The sequence below is a fragment of the Phocoena sinus genome, chromosome X (genome assembly GCF_008692025.1).
Source record: "Phocoena sinus isolate mPhoSin1 chromosome X, mPhoSin1.pri, whole genome shotgun sequence".
In the NCBI taxonomy this organism is placed as follows: domain Eukaryota; kingdom Metazoa; phylum Chordata; class Mammalia; order Artiodactyla; family Phocoenidae; genus Phocoena; species Phocoena sinus.
This window is the reverse complement of record NC_045784.1, coordinates 72,687,220-72,702,175: the sequence shown is the minus strand read 5'-3', so window position 1 is coordinate 72,702,175 and position 14,956 is coordinate 72,687,220. Positions and strand designations below refer to the sequence as shown.

The window sequence follows — 14,956 nt, the reverse complement described above, 5'->3', positions numbered from 1 at the left end:
GGGGGCAGACACCAGAAGCAAGAAAACTGTCATATCAGAGCCTGTGGAACTGAGTCTGCAAACATGGGTCAGAACTGATCCTGGGACCAGCTGGTCCCTGACCCTTGGGTGACAAGAGGAGAGTGTACTGCTTGGACACATAGGACATCCCCTACAGAGGGCCAATTCTCCAAGATCGAGAAACATAATTAACTTACTACATACATAAAAACACAAATAGAATTTATAAAAAATGAGACAGCAAAGGAATATGTTCCAGATGAAGGAACAAGATAAAACCCCAGAAGAACAACTAAGTGACATGGAGATAGGCAATGTACACGAGAAAGACTTCAGAGTAATGATTGTAAAGATGATCCAAGAACTCAGGAAAAGAATGGATACACAGAGTGAGAAGTTACAAGATGTTTTTAAGAAAGAGTTAAAATATTTTGAGAGGATAGATCTCGTGTTGTGTTCTTATTAAACAAAGAAAAAAAAGGTGGGGTGGGGGGGAAGCAAGCAAGGAAGAAAGTAAAGATAACACAAAAGAACACAAGAACATTTTTGGAGTTGATGGATATGTTTAGTACCTTGGTTGTGATGATGATATCACTGGTGTATGCATACGTTCAAACTCATCCAGATATAAACATTAAATGTGTGCAATTTTTGTAGAGCAATTATACCTCAATAAAACAGGAATACCAAAAAAAGATTTGCATCCTGTTTAAATATACTGAGGTACTGATTCTCATTTTGATGAGTGATGGACATAGGGGGTCAGAGTTAATTGAATTTTTTTTTTTTTTTTTGCGGTAGGCGGGCCTCTCACTGTTGTGGCCTCTCCCGTTGCGGAGCACAGGCTCCGGATGCACAGGCTCAGCGGCCATGGCTCACGGGCCCAGCCACTCCACGGCATGTGGTATCTTCCCGGACCAGGGCACGAACCCATGTTCCCTGAATTGGCAGGCGGACTCTCAACCACTGTGCCACCGGGAAGCCCATAATTGATTTTTTTAAAAATATAAAATGATCTTAAATAAGCTTTATTCTATTTGAATCAATGTAAAATGTAGTTCTTTTAAACAAAACATGACTGAAAAATTAAAAAGTGTGTATCAGGCATGTGTTCTTAGTTTGGCCAATTTTCTTAAATTGTTTATCTTTAAATATATTTTAAATTTGGCTTTTGTTCATTCATTATTTGAATGAAATATTTGGAACATCTGTGCATGTACGTGTGTGTGTGACAGAAATCTGCCTGGAGGGGCGTGGGTGGTGGTGATGGTATATATATCCTGACAATTTCAGCAATGCCATTAAAATGTTTTAAGAACTTAAAAATAATGATCATACCATTTAATTTGATATGTTCAATTATAATTTGTTAGTGCCTAACTCTGATTAGCAATGTCAAAATAACTGACTCAAACTGTGTGGTGCTAATATATTTAGTAATAAAAATGATCCCTTGTCATTAGGTAGACATTCAAAGAACCTGACAGATACATATATACACAGGCACACCAAGTCCAGAGCAGTTATGCTCCACATTGAGATCTACCAGTAAAATAGGTTGAAGTAATTTGTTTGAATCAACTTTGTGGAGAAAAACTTTAAAATAGGCCTAATGTCAATGTGATGTGGCAATTAACAATTGTAAAGACTTGTAAAAGAAATGAGGTACATAATTATAATAAGGATTAGGAAGACAGGTAAAAGGTAATTAGCTTTTAGCCAAAATTTTGATTACATGCCTCCAGAATTCCTCCAACTAAGAGTTTACAAATAACATTAAAATTGTCAGATGACTTATATATGTTTCTTCATTGCCGTATTACATTTACTTCCTACTCCTTGGATGTAATTTTGCAATCTGGTTTGTATTCTCATCTCAGTCTTGGAATATTCTCAAAGATTATAACCAACAACTCCTAAATGCTAAATCCAATGGATTTTTAAAATCACTTTTTATCTTTTTCAATATTTTTCCAATATTTTGCACTATTGAATTACTGATTCATTCAACAAACCCTTGCAGAACGTCTTCTATATGACAGGCATTGTGCTAGGTGCTGGAGATAAATAAAACTAAATTTTTGTTCTTGTGGTGCTTTCAAAAAGGAAACATACACCCTACATTCATAGGCAGAACACTCTATGACAAAAGGAATACAGCAAGATCCTTTTTGACCCACCTCCTAGAGAAATGGAAATAAAAACAAAAATAAACAAATGGGACCTAATGACACTTCAAAGCTTTTGCACAGCAAAGGAAACCATAAACAAGACGAAAAGACAACCCCAAGAATGGGAGAAAATATTTGCAAGTGAAGCAACTGACAAAGGATTAATCTCCAAAATATACAAGCAGCTCATGCAGCTAAATATCAAAAAACAAAAAACCCAATTCAAAAATGTGCAGAAGACCTAAATAGACATTTCTCCAAAGATATACAGATTGCCAACAAACACATGAAAGGATGCTCAACATCACTTATCATTAGAGAAGTGCAAATCAAAAGCACAATGAGGTTTCACCTCACACCGGTCAGAATGACCATCATCAAAAAATCTACAAACAGGGCTTCCCTGGTGGCGCAGTGGTTGGGAGCCCTCCTGCCGATGCAGGGGACATGGGTTTTTTCCCCGGTCTGGGAGGACCCCACATGCCGTGGAGCAGCTGGGCCCATGAGCCATGGCCGCTGAGCCTACACATCCGGAGAGTGTGTTCTGCAAAGGGAGAGGCCACAACAGTGAGAGGCCCGTGTACCGCACAAAAAAAAAAAAAAAAAAAGTCTACAAACAATAAATGCTGGAGAGGGTGTGGAGAAAAGGGAACCCTCTTACACGTTGGTGGGAATGTAAATTGTTACAGCCACTGTGGAGAACCGTATGGAGGTTCCTTAAAAAACTAAAAATAGAACTACCATATGACCCAGCAATCCCACTACTGGACATAGACCCTGAGAAAAACATAACTCAAAAAGAGTCATGCACCCCAATGTTTGTTGCAGCACTATTTAAAATAGCCAGGACATGGAAGCAACCTAAGTGTCCATCGAAAGATGAATGGATAAAGATGTGGCACATATATATAATGGAATATTACTCAGCCATAAAAAGGAACGAAATTGAGTTATTTGTAGGGAGGTAGATGGACCTAGAGTCTGTCATACAGAGTGAAGTAAGTCAGAAAGAGAAAAACAAATACCATATACTAACACATATATATGGAATCTTAAAAAAAAAAGGTTCTGATGAACCTGGGGCAGGACAGGAATAAAGACACAGATGTAGAGAATGGACTTGAGGACATGGGAAGGGGGAAGGGTAAGCTGGGATGAAGCGAGAGAGTGGCATGGACATATATACATGACCAAATGTAAAATAGATAGCTAGTTGGAAGCAACCACATAGCACAGGGAGGTCAGCTGGGTGTTTTGTGATGACCTAGAGGGGTGGGATAGGGAGGGTGGGAGGGAGGCGCAAGAGGGAGGGGATATGGGGATATATGTATACATATAGCTGATTCACTTTGTTATACAGCAGAAACTAACACAACAATGTAAAGCAATTATACTCCAATAAAGATGTTTTTAAAAAATAAAATAAAATTGAGAGGAAAGACACCCAGAAATTGCAGTAGAGTAGTTTAAGTGCTATGTTAGAAATATGATGGAGCTTACTCTTGAAGGTTAAGTAGGAATTCACCAGGGGAAGAAGAGCTGTGATGAGAGGAGGGAGGGTGAATGAACAGTAATAGAGAGAAGTTGTAGTATATGTCAACATCCAAAGGTGAGAGAGAAAATAGTGCACTTGAAGAACTGCAAATACTGTTATTCAGTACATCCAGAGCATGGTGTGCAAACTAGTCACATTTCTCCAAACACAAAATTCTCTCAAACCTCAGGTCCCTTTGCCTACCCCTGGTTTTCTTACTATCAGTTTAAGAGGCAGGGACCCAGGAAAACCTTTCACTATTGCCCCATCCCCACCTATCCTCTCTTTCTCTCACTTATGAATGCTTTCTGATTCTTGTGTTATGTTTTTTCCTAGGTCTCCTTCTATTTTTTGCTCAAATACTCTCATATTTTTGATTAGAGCAAAGTAGAAAATCTGCCTAAATTCATATCAAAGAATACATACTTTTATAAAAAGCAAACCTGGAAACAAAGAGGGGGAACCACAGTACATTTAAGATATTTCTTGATTTACAAAAAAACTTTATTTACACATAACATTTCAGGATTATTGCTATTGCATAACATGAGGCACACCTTAAGTTCTTCTTCTTTAGAACAGCAAAATAATTTATTCATGAGTATATATAACTAATCTATTAAAAGTCTGTCTGAGGAAAGCTCTTTTGAATGATGCTAATCTCTTAAAGTTAATAAAAGTGTCTCAGTTAATCTTTTAAATTTTATTATATTGCTTTTAGAACAGTAGATTAAACTGTTTTAGGGAATCTACAATAACTGTACTATATGTGTAGGGGTTATTTCTGATTAAAATATTATTTTAAAAGAAGTGTTGCATTGTTGAATATAACAAACAAAAACAAAGTGCATTATTACTTACAGTATATTGTACTTTGCTTTTACAGCATACATAACCACTTACTTGCAAAAAGGCTTTCCATCTTTGCATGCACAAACAATATTCTCTGGACAGAAATGTGCTATATTCCCTCGACAATCATCAAAGTCAGTCACAGATGTACAATTGGCTGTAAATAACAACATTCAAAAATCCCTCAACAATATAGAACAAATGTTTCAAACTTAGCTAATACACATGTGAAAAGTTCTACATGTTAGAAAAACTACATGTTAAAGAATCTTAAAACATAAAAATGAAAATAACTTTGTTGTACTTTGAAAATGTTCAAATACCATATTTTCAAGTACCAGTCTCCAAAAATCAAGATGAACAACACAAGTGATTTCATTCTGTTATTTTGTACCTGATGGATTTTTACAACATGGCTTCAAAAACAGTCACTACACGCCATTATAGCTTAAAGGCTATCTAACATTTGAAATAAAGTTCTTTTGTACTAAATTTGAGAATCATCTCTGGCTAAGGGAAGACATAACAATATATCCAAAGATAGGATCAACACACATCCTGGTTTGCAAGGACAGTTTCAGTTTGTGTCTGTTGTCCTGGAATAAATATTAATACTTCTCTCTTCACTTTCAAAGTGTTCTGGTTGAGACAGGTAGATTAGTTACCCTACTAGTAGGTCACTGGGGGTGGCAGACACCTCAGCCCCAATCCTTGATGATTTTCTGATATTTCTAAGGTTACCCTGGAGAGTCATTCTGTCAATGATATGGCTGCAGTACCCCTTCCAGAAATCTGGACTCAGAAAAGGTTTTCTAGAGTCTGAAAATCAGTGAGTAGGAACATTTATCTGGAGTCACAGGACCTATAAACATGCACAGAAACTGTAATTTCAAGAAAGGGAAAACTATTTTGACCCTCCACCAGCCTAAACACAAAGAAGAAATTCTATAAGCGTGAGACTTCAGATTGCCCAAGTCCCAAGGTTAGAGGTGACAGGCAAGAAGGGAAAACAGCTCCAATAAGATCAGGTCTATAGAATCCAAAAGAAAACTGTTTGCCCTTTGGAGAGCATATTTTTTCCTAATGTAAAATATGACACATTGATTTTGCTACATAAACATATTTTTTTAAATAAATGAAAGAGTGACATCAGAAAAATACAGTACTTTAAAACAGTTTCTTCGAATCTGGAAACCATTTCAGTTGACCAAAATGCACAACTGACCATCTAAGTACCAACTAACATTGCAAAACTCCCTCACCAGAATTAGTGAGTCAAATGGTATTGCTTGGAGAAATTTCAACAGGCAATATTTTGAAAAAGAATTGTACTTCTGGTCTCAGCAAAGATGTTAGGCCATTTTACAGACCAATATGATTATATAATTTATTTCTTTGGATATCTCTTTCCTTTTATAGGGATTCACATGGTTTATATTATGTCAAGTAAGTACCTGTTTGTATTGGACATGTTAACAGAGCAAAATTTTTCTGAAAAATAAAGTATAACCTTATATATTGTAAGAAACAAAGTGTTAAATATAAATAGCCTAAAACAACCACTAATATTGATGCAAGTAAACATTTTAGTTGGTAGTCCATAGAATTTTTCATATTTATCTTAGATATCAGAGACAAACATGTCAGCTTCAAGATAAAACAATTATTTATCCCTTCTAAGAATAAATATCTTTTAAAAGAACCAGATACTTTCAGGTTTGTGAATTTTTAACAATAGAACCTTTGCTTAGAGTTCTGTTTAGTCCCTTAGGCTACCTACTGCAGCCTTGATTCCTTCTCTGATTAATATCTAATGAATTCTTTACATCTTCAACCTATGGAAATAAAGCAATTAAAAAATTTCTTACGTTGTGCACAATGTACAGTCAGAAAACAGCAGGAGATGAAGAAAATTCGAGTCAATATAAACATGCAATCCACCATCGTGAGAGTAAGACAGAAATACAAACAGTCCTCACAGCAGCACTTAACGACTACTGCAATTATGAGAGAAGATCAGCACACAGAGACTGTGAGTGGTTAATATAGGAGATAAGTGAGCATGGATTTTGAGCTTTCTCCTCCACCCTGCGTAAATTACTAGATAACTTTTTCGTTGTACACTTGTTGGTTCCTCACATCTATAGTTCCTATATATAGAACATACATGACTTGTTTGTGAGTTGTATACTGCTTGTGTTTAGTCACAGGAATTTGTTACTTGTAAAAGCTATTTGTTCATCTTTGTACTAGGTTTCATCATGTTTTATTATTTGCCAAAAAATCCCCCACATCTTATGCATGAAATATACTGCTATGAATGCAGTTTTCAACCCTGTGCAAATCAGAGATCTCTGACCTTATAGCCACCAGGACTGCTAAACAATAATCTGAGGATATCATTGAGTATCATTGGCAAGGAGAAGAGATGAAGAAAAAGTAAGGGAAAAAAAGCAAGTGGAAAAAGACAGAAAGAGTGAAACAGAGGTAAGGAGAGTTGCCAGGAAGAGAAAATAAGGAGGAGACAGGGAAAGAAGTATTAGGCAGGGCAACAGACACAGATGTAATCCAGCTGGGACACCAGGCTTTCGTTAAGATTCATTCTCTCTCTCTCTCTCTCTCTCTCTCTCTCTCTCTCTCTCTCTCTCCCTCTGTCTTTCTTTCTCTCTCCCTCAAGTCTACATTTGCCAGGATGTCACTTCACATTCTGCTAATATTCCCTACCATATATTTTCCATTTAGGTCATTTTGATAAGTTGTTAACCTTCTACCCATTGTGTACCTCAAATTCTACTACTTCCCTTACTTATTGGCAAATATATTTTATGTACTATTTCCTGCTTGGAATATATGCATTTTGTACTTTATTCTCCACTCCTTCTTCCTGGAAACCAATAAAATGGAAGTTTCATGAGAATGAGAATTCCAGGGTGATTCATGCCACCTGTTAATGCAAATAATTTTTTATCTACCTGGCCACCTTGACCTACTATAATTTATTTGTTTCCAGTAACTATATCTCATTTGAAAAATAATCTCCTTGTTTTAGAATACTTAGAGCAGTAAAATAGATACTTCATGGTATTAGTACAATATTATGAGAATATATATACCCATCTTTGAAAAATGGGAATTTTTAATTTATTTATATTATCGTGAGAACCAAGTCCTTATTTGAGTGTTTAGTAAGAAATAAGATACAAAGGGTTATGAACCATAGAGGGTAGTAGAATCTAACTCTATGTAACCTCTATCAGAATTCCCTTCACAAAATTACACTGGCCTTTGAGATGAATCTCAGCTTCTCTTGGTTCAGAATTTATAGATTACTATTGCCCCTAAAGTGCTCTGCTTAAACATTCTGGTGACAGGTAACTCAGACCCTCTGGAAGCAGCCAGCTCTGTCAGAAGTATTAGTCCTATTAAACCAAAGTCTACTCTCCTGAAACTTCCAGTCAATATGGAGCAAACTCACCATGGACCACTGAAAGACCTGTCATATGGTGAGACTTCAGAAGCACAGTGGCAGACAAGTTGTGGGAAGAGAATATTTCAGCTAACTTATTTACTACGGGTGTAGTTAATGTCCCCCTTCTTCATCTCTATCCTTTCTAAGACATTAAGATTTTTTTGTACTGAAAGGAAAAATGAGTGACAGTAACATTTTTAATGATAATGATAACAACTCATATGTTGGTTCTCAACTTCTCTTGCCTACTTAAGGATTCTGCTCAGCAATGCTTCCCTCTCTCTTTTGCATTAGAATTTTTGGTTCTCCATTGTATCATTCCCATCAATAAACGTGCTCTCATGCCAAGCATCTCAAAAACAAACAAAAATCCCTTGACCTTACATCTTCCTCCAGGTATGTTCCTTTACTCCCATTAACAGCAAAATTCCTCAAAGGAGATGTCTAGACTTGTTATCTCCAATTTTTCTTCCACTTTGTCTTGAACCCACTTCAGTCAAACTTTCTTCTCACTATTCCACTAAAACTTCTCCTAGCATGCTCACCAGGGATTACCATGATGCTAAATACAATGGCCAATTCTCAATTCTCAACTTACTTGACTTATTTTGGTGACCATGTGTTCCAGTTTGCCCAGGACAGTCACGGTTTTAGCCGGTTCTACCCACATGATTATTAATACTGTTATCTGTCACTCTCATAAGTGTCCCATTTTGATCACCCCACCATACCTATTTGACACAGTTGCTTACTCTTTATTTCTTGAAAAACTTTCTTTACTTGGGTTCCAGGACATCCCTCTCTTTTGCTTTTCTTCTTAGTTTTCTGGCCATTCCTTCGGAGTTGTCTCTGTTGGCTTGTTAATTTCTTAACCCAGGTCTATAGCTAAACCTCTTCTCTTTTCTATCTCACTTCATAGGAGATATCATCTCACCCCAGGCAAATGACTCCTGCATTTCTATCTCTACCCCAAACCACTCAGAACTCCAGACTCAAATATCCAACAACTTACCTAACTTTTCCACTTTGTTGTGTAATAGGTGTCTCAAACTTATTTCCAAAAGCCCCTTCTGATCTTTCCCCTTAAACCAACCCCTCAAAGTCTTACAATAGACTAAGATTGTACATACTCTAACCATATATCCTTCTAATTGCTTCCTTATTTACTGAGCTTCAAACTACTACACTGGCCTCCTTACTGTTATTCCAAAATGTTAGGCACTCTCCTTCTCTGGGAGTATGTACTTGTTGTTCCCTCAGCCTGTAATGCTCCAACTCCAAATATCCAAAAATTTCACTCTTTCATTCTTTCAAGTTTCTGCTAAATGTCAACTTTTAAGTGAGGCCTTTCCTGGCCACCCTAATTTAATTTTGCATCACCTCCACAACACCAGCTCTTCCAAATTTCCTTCCTTGTTTTATGTTTTTTCATAACAGTTATAACCATCTGACATTCTATACATTTTGTTAGCTGATTATTTCTGTCTCCCTCAATTAAAAGGTAAGATTTATGAAGGCAAGGATGATATTTAAGCAGAGACTTAAAGGAATTAATGGAGGAGTCACGTGGTTTTCTACCTGAAGGGCATTCTGGGCAAAGGGAACAGGATGACATCATGTTACCGAACCAAACTTGGGTTCACTTGCTTGCGTGCAGTAAAGCCAATCTACTGACATTGGGTTGTGGTGAAGGAAAGTGCAGTATTTATTGCAGGGTGCCAAGCAAGGAGTCTAGGGCAGCTAGTGCTTAAAAGACCCGAACTTTCTGAAGGTTTTCAGGGAAAGGTTTATAAAGACAGGGTGAGGGAATGGGGTTGTGGGGTGTGTGATGGGCTCATGGACAGTCTTCTGATAGGTTGGTGGTGAGGTAATCAGGAGTCAACATCATCAACCTTCTGGTTCCAACCGGTCTGGGGCAGCATACGGTTAACTTCTTCTACCTGGTGGGGCTTTCAGTATCTGCAAAACAGCTCAAAAGACATGGCTCAGAATACTATCTATAGTAGGGGTCCCCAACCCCCGGGCCACAGCCTGTTAGGAACCAGGCCACACAGCAGGAGGTGAGCAGCAGGTGAGCAAGCAAAGTTTCATCTGCTGCTCCCCATATCTCCCCATCACTCGCATTACCACCTGAACCATATTCCACATCCCCATCCGTGGAAAAACTGTCTTCCACGGAACTGGTCCCTGGTGCCTAAAAGGTTGAGGACCACTGATCTATAGCCCTTGAGGAGGAACTAAATACCCTTGACTTTGTTTAATGGCTAAACTATTATTATTTTGTCTTGCTTGACTGTTTTCCTTTCTTTCTGCATTTTCTCACTTCTCTGATTAAATGTACTCTTTGGAACTCGAGGAAGCTTAGGAGGCTACAGTTTTTCTACAGACAAGAGGCAGGTGGAGGACATGGAGGGGTACTGTTCTGAGAAGGCTCCATTGGGTCCTGCTCGGTTACAATTATATGACTTAAGTTTTTAAAAGCATCACATTGGCTACTGATAAAATACTTCAAGGGTAAAGGGTAGAAGCAGGGGGACAGTAGAAAGCTATCATGGCCTTCTGGTTTCAGCTCCCATACGTGAAGAGCTTGTAAGTCGTCACTCCCATCCTTAAAGCAAGGAAAAGGCTGAACAAACTGAAGATCAGTGATTTTCTTAGACCCATCAGATAATTGAGGTCACAGGCCAAGTCATTGCCCCCAAAACTAGAGTGACAGGTGAACATAGAAAATAAAAGTCCAGATTGTCTTATCTGGAATAGAAGCCACTGGAGCCAGTAACTGGTAGAAACACTTAAATGCTAATTGAAGAATTGCTGGAGGCTGAACATCGACCAGCTGGAGAGTTAAAAAACTCCTGGGGCCCGGTCTAGGGGCTGGGCACACTTTCATTAATTTTAACTCCAGGAGTCCCACCAGATTCTCATGGTGAAGATCAGATGAAAATTTCTCATATTTTGGGCAGGTGGAGGGGAAAAGTAACCACATTGAAATATGACCAGAGGAAAATAACCACTTTGAAATGTCCATAGAGTTCTTTTCTCTGTAACAAAGCCCTGCCCTCAAGGGAAACTACTTTACCAGAGCCTTATCTGACTTAAGGGAAGGGCATTTAGGCAACTCCAGCCCACTATAGTTTTCCTTTTTCAGATACAAGAGGTGAAAAAAAACTAAGAAATACTTCTGAAAATCACAGCCCAAGGACTCAGGTCCACTAACAAAATGAGATCTAATCACAAGACTGTAGAATGCTTCCCCTCCCCAATACCTTACTGCCACATCAACAGGGTTGCAGTATAATAACAGTGGATTACAACTGAGAGAGCTACAAGTCACAGACTTTATTTAAGGAGTCTCTAGGAAAATCCAAAGACAATAGGAGGCAAAAACAAGGAGAGTAGAGGACATTTTAGCCACTGACACCACAACTATAGCAAACAGTAAGTACAGCCTAACTCCAGCTAAACATAATACCTCACACTAAATGTCGACCTACATTAGCTCCTTCTACCTCATACATTATATCTATTTTTCAAAAAAAAAAATTTAGCATGCTAAAAAACATGCTAGAAATCAGGGAAAATAAAGTCTGAAAAGCAACCAAACCAAGTATCAGAACTAGACTCAGATATGGCAGAGATTTCAGAATTATCAAATTGGAAATTTAAAATTATCGTGATTCATATGCTAAACCTTCTAATGGAAAAAGTGGACAGCATGTAGGAATAGATGGGTAAGGTAAACAGAAAAATAGATGCTGTAAAACAGTGTCAAATGAAATGCTGCAAAGCAAAACACTGTAACAAATGAAGGACACATTTAATGGGCTTATTATTAGACTGGACATGGCTGGGGAAAGAATCTGAGCTAGAAAATATGTCAATAGAGAAGGAGAGAGAGGGAGAGACCTCCATCAAGCTCATTGCCCCTTCAGTTATCACTATTTCTTTCTTCATAGTACACCTAGTTGGAAGAGTCACACTCATTCATTGCTTCTACTCCTTCACTTCTTATCCATTCCTCAGCCTATTGCAGTTTGATTCCACTTCCTTCATTTTACTGAAATCGAAACTGTATTCAATAAGTTTATATACAACCTAATTGTTGGTAAATCCAGTGGGTACTTTACAATCTTTATCTCCTGTGAACATTTACAGCATCTGACACTGGTGACCACTCCCTTCTGGAAACTCTCTGCTCCCTTGGCCTCTGTGACGTCACTATCTTTCTGACTTTTCCCATACCTTTATGGCAATTCTTTTCAATCTTCTTCAGGTGCTTCTCTTCTTCCATTTAGTCTATATACATTGGTACTCCTTAGGACTCTATCATTGGGGTTTTAATCTTCTCACCTTCTATACTGTTTATTGAGTAACCTCGCTGTGATTGTGTCCTCAAATACCATGTCTTTGAAAGTAGGTCTAAATCTATCTCCAGCGCAGATGTCGAACTGCTAACTGAATATCTTTGCTTGGAAATTTCAAAGATAACTCAAGTTTGATTATGGCTGAACACATAATTTTGCTTCCTTGCCTGCTCCTTTCCCTTCCTATTTGCCATGTTTCATTAAACTGTACTCTTATCCATCTACTCACTAAAGCCCCAAACTAGGGATCTTCCTATGACCTACCATCTCCCTCATCCTCACATGTAGTCAGTCACAAAGTCTTCTCACTTCTACCTTCTAAAGAATTCTTGAATGTGTCCCTTTCCCTCCATCTTCACAGCTTTACTTCAGAACCTCATTTTTTTCCTTAAATCTAGATTAAAGTAACGAACTCTCAACTGGTTTTGGCTCTTTCCTCTTTTCATTAGATTTATCTCTAAAACACAAAACTTGTCACTGTTTTGCTTAAGTTTCTTCGATGGCTTTCAGTCACTTCTGGATAAAGCCAAACTCCTTAGCAAAGTCATACCAAGTTCTTTCAAGATCTGGCTCCCTCTGATCTCTTCAACTTCATGTATTGCTACTCCTCCTTCCCTCACACTCTAAGCATTGAACAAGTTGCAGATTTCTGGAATCCTTCTTGCTTTTTGTTATCTCCAGACTTTCATAAAGGATTCTTTTACTCCCTGGAATACACCCCCTCTCCTTTAATATGAATAACCCCTATTTCTCAACTGTAACTTAGCTCAGAATGTCACTTCCTCCAAAAAGCCTTACTTGACCCTTCAGTTTGAAACAGATGTTCTTTTCATCTGCTCCTTTGCCAGCCTCTGCATATCTCTAGCACAGCACTTACACCGACTTTTTATCTATCTATCTATCTATCTATCTATCTCTCCAAGAATACTGAAAACTTTGAGAGCAGAGATTTATCCTATTCATCTTTGCCTCCTCAGAGCCTAATGTAATATCTGTCTGACATAAAGTAGATGATCAATAAAGTTTTATGAATAAATGCTTAACTGAATGAATCCTTTTCCCCTTTATTCAATCTAATCTCCAAATTTCTACATTCTCCTTCACTCATTTCTTCCCTTTCTTATAAGCCAAACATTTCTCTTTTTTGATTTAATGTCTTAAAGACTTCTGTCTTGAAGTGTTCCACTGGGAGAAAACTTTGTGTGTTTGTGTGTGTGTGTATATACATATACACATATATATTCAAAGAACTTTTATGTTGTTATTACTGAAACAGAATACTCATTCATTAGAGTTCATATACTTTTTGAGTTTTAATTCTGAGCACGGAAGAAGTATTTGCTCCCGGTACAAGCTTATTTTATTTACTTCAAGAGCTCTCTAAAATATCTATTTTTTCAGTTTATTTTTGTGTAATGCAAGGAGATTAATTTACTCTTTTCCATATAAGGTAATATACATACAGCATTTGCTTCATCATCATTTATAATTATAGAAAACAGGAGGAATTAAAATAATTTATTCATGCAAAAGAGTTATGTAACTACTAAATGGCAATGCAAGACAATGACATAAAATGGCATGGGTTGAAAAAATTCAGTAACAATTCAGTTTTTTTTTTGTTTGTTTTTTAGTATCAGTTTTTCTGTTATTTGCCAACAGGATATGGAGGAAATTAAGATCATTAGATCACAAAATGTTAAAACTGTAAGCTGCTTTGTTTTACAAATGGTGAGAATGAGGTTCAGGGAAGTTAATGCCTTCAATCAAATCCCACAGTTTAGATTAGGGGCTAATGTAAACTAACATTTCTGTTCTCAGACCTGATACTATGAATAATAATAATAAAACCTACAGTTGTATAGTGCTTTAAAGTTTTTTGGTTTTTTTTTTTTTTTTGGCGGTACGCGGACCTCTCACTGTTGTGGCCTCTCCCGTTGCAGAGCAAAGGCTCCAGACGCGCAGGCTCAGGGGCCATAGCTCACGGGCCCAGCCGCTCCACAGCATGTGGGATCTTCCCGGACCGGGGCATGAACCCGTTTCCCCTGCATCGGCAGGCGGACTCTCAACCACTGCGCCACCAGGGAAGCCCTGCTTTAAAGTTTAAAAAGTACTTTCAGATGCATTATCCTCTTTGATCCTCAAAACCATCTTTGAGGTAAGGCAAATATTATCCCCAATTTATAGATGAGAAAGCAGGTGGTGGTGGAGGAAGGGCTTAAAGAGATTAAATAACCTCTCAAATTTATATAACTAGTAAAGATGTAGAGCTGGGACTAGGATTCAAGTCCTTTAGCTCTAAATCACACAATAAATCACAATAAACTAAATAGGAATCTGAATCAGCAAGTTAGTAACAAAAATTAATTCGCTTTTTAATTTAATTTTATCTTCTCCTTTTGGTAAAATACCTCACTAAAGAATTATAAAATGTCAGACTTTGAGGAAGTTGAGTTGATAAAGTAAAATACTCCCTGAGTCCGTTTTCCAATGTTTCACAATAATTTTGAACCTTGATTCATGAGTCATTTTAACTATGGTGAATAATTTCCTATAATGGTATATA

General features: G+C 37.5%; 1 pseudogene; it reads right to left on the bottom strand.

The window, feature by feature from the left end:
* The window catches only part of LOC116747124, a 47,928-nt pseudogene extending 39,232 nt beyond the window's left edge, over positions 1–8,696 (bottom strand).
* Between the last annotated feature and the right edge of the window lie 6,260 nt (positions 8,697–14,956).